The following is a 2,909-nucleotide window of genomic DNA, read 5'->3' on the forward strand; positions in this document are numbered from 1 at the left end:
AAGGGAGATTTGTTTTTTCCTGAGATAAACCGCCAAAAAGTGACACTGACAGAAGGCAGCTGCAGAGGTCCTTCCCCACCGAGGACCATGTGACCGACTTCAGTGCAGACGCTCATCGCTCTCCATGCTCTGTATCACTCCCATGACGAGGACTCACCAGACACGCCGAGGATTTTATAGTAATACCTTTTCCTCGTTTTACTGTATTTGTGTTACATTTCTGATGTCACTTTGATGTCTGGAGAAGCTCGAAATTCCAAATGACACAAAGTAATCACAATAAAGTGACATCACCAGACCAACGCAAAAGCTCCGCCTCCATACTACGGCTACTAGAGGAAAGATTTGTTTGCTTTTACATATTTATCAGGTGAAATACTCTGCTGGAGGACTCTGCTCCTTCCTCTATAACTCTCCTCTCCTGAAATACTCTGCTGGAGGACTCTGCTCCTTCCTCTATAACTCTCCTCTCCTGATATACTCTGCCCTGCTGGAGGACTCTGCTCCTTCCTCTATAACTCTCCTCTCCTGAAATACTCTGCTCTGCTGGAGGACTCTGCTCCTTCCTCTATAACTCTCCTCTCCTGAAATACTCTGCTCTGCTGGAGGTCTCTGCTCCTTCCTCTATAACTCTCCTCTCCTGAAATACTCTGCACTGCTAGAGGACTCTGCTCCTTCCTCTATAACTCTCCTCTCCTGAAATACTCTGCTCTGCTGGAGGACTCTGCTCCTTCCTCTATAACTCTCCTCTCCTGAAATACTCTGCTCTGCTGGAGGACTCTGCTACTTCCTCTATAACTCTCCTCTCCTGGAATACTCTGCTCTGCTGGGGGACTCTGCTCCTTCCTCTATAACTCTCCTCTCCTGAAATACTCTGCTCTGCTGGAGGACTCTGCTCCTTCTTCTATCCAACTCTCCTCTCCTGAAATACTCTGCTCTGCTGGTCTTCTACCAGGTACATGATAATGTCCTTTACAAACTGATTCCTGAATAGGAGGGTCTGGGTTCATTATAATAACCGGGTGGACTTTCTGTGTTTTAATGAGGAAAGGTGCAGTGTCGGCATCCCTTTAGTACTAATTAACCATTAGGGAGTATTTCACCGAAAACAAATTCCTTTTGCAAGGAATGTCAAAAATTATACTTGTATTTCAGAGCAGATTTCTGGGAAAATCATTGAGCCAATCACAGAAGCAGGAAGTGACATTCCCAGGGGATTTCTATACACCAGCTGTGTACGGAACACCACCAGGTCGTTGTATTGCATTAAAATACAAAATGGCTTCTGCTGCAATTATATATTGTATATGCTAGATTCATTTTTTTAAGACTTGTTTTCTTTTTTTTTTTACATTTACCATATAAATTTGGGCGACTTTTAAAGGAGAACGATGCGGCGGGTGCTTTTCACTCACCTCATAGTTCTAGCCGACCTGTGACAATGAGACTGTCACAGGTCGGCTCAGTAGATCGGGAGGTGAGCGAACACATACCGGCGTTCGCTCACTTCTCGATCCTGTCACGGCTCTCTGCCGTGACAGGGGAGGGGCTGGATTCCCCCCTCCCCGCTCCGATCCGCCAGCGCTGACTGGCGGAACGGACGGGGGAGGGGGCGGGTACAGCTGGCTCTGCCTCTAGATAGGCAGAGCCAGCTGTCAGTCACGCAGCTGGGCGGATCCCGGCACAATTGTCACGATCCGCTTCAGCTGCGGCGTCTCAGTATATAGAGAGCTACAGCTGGCGGTATACTGAGCCTAGGGTGACGGGAGGACGCTAGTTTGTGTCCTCCCGTTACCCTAAGGAGAACTATGGGGAAAAGCCTTAACTCCATAGTTCTCCTTTAAGGCTAATAGGAAAATGAATGAATAATTTTAAAAAAGGCACGGGAAACTGGGCACTGCCGAGGGGGACATGCAAAAAAATAAATGCAGGACGGCCCTGCTGCTGGCCAATTGCTATCAAACTCTCATTAAGAATTAAGAGTGAGAGGGTACAGCCGGGTAAAATTGTCCAGCAGCAGGACATTTATGATCGAGGAGAATTGGCCGAGACAAAGAGCACAGACAGGTCTTGTACCACATGAAATAAGAGGGGCGCAGATGACACGCCGTGTGAAATTGGGCAGCAGCGAGACAACGGCCTTTAAATGGTCATGAAAGTTTCAGCGTCAGCGGGATACAATGTTCATGTGTTTGTTTCAGTCCTAACAAGTCATTGTGAAGGGACAGATGTCAGGTGATGCCGCGTCTGTTAGTAAGCCGCCAGAAAACAGTCTGATCTCATTGAACATTCCGAGGACTTTCGGGATCTGGACGTTGTTTATGGAGCGATGACAGTAAATACGAGAAAGTTTAAAAAGCTCCGGCCTGAAACAGAAAAGCTGACAGATTGACGCAATCAACACTTCTTTACAGAGGCTCAGTCTGCAACATATCCATCCATTCACTCATCCATCCATCCATCCACTCATCCATCCATCTATCTATCCGTTCACCCATCCATCTATCACCCATCCATCCATCCACTCATCCATCCATCCACTCATCCATCCATTCACTCATCCATCCATCCATCCACTCATCCATCCACTCATCCATCCATCTATCTATCCGTTCACCCATCCATCTATCACCCATCCATCCATCCACTCATCCATCCATCCACTCATCCATCCATCTATCCATCCATCCATCCATCTATCCGTTCACCCATCCATCTATCACCCATCAATCCCTGCACTTATCCACCCATCCATCCACTCATCCATCCATCCACTCATCCATCCATCTATCTATCCGTTCACCCATCCATCTATCACCCATCCATCTATCACCCATCCATCCATCACCCATCCATCCATCCACTCATCCATCCATCCACTCATCCATCCATCCACTCATCCATCCATC

The sequence above is a fragment of the Nanorana parkeri genome, unplaced genomic scaffold, assembly GCF_000935625.1.
Source record: "Nanorana parkeri isolate BGI_ZX_2015 unplaced genomic scaffold, ASM93562v1 scaffold1660, whole genome shotgun sequence".
In the NCBI taxonomy this organism is placed as follows: domain Eukaryota; kingdom Metazoa; phylum Chordata; class Amphibia; order Anura; family Dicroglossidae; genus Nanorana; species Nanorana parkeri.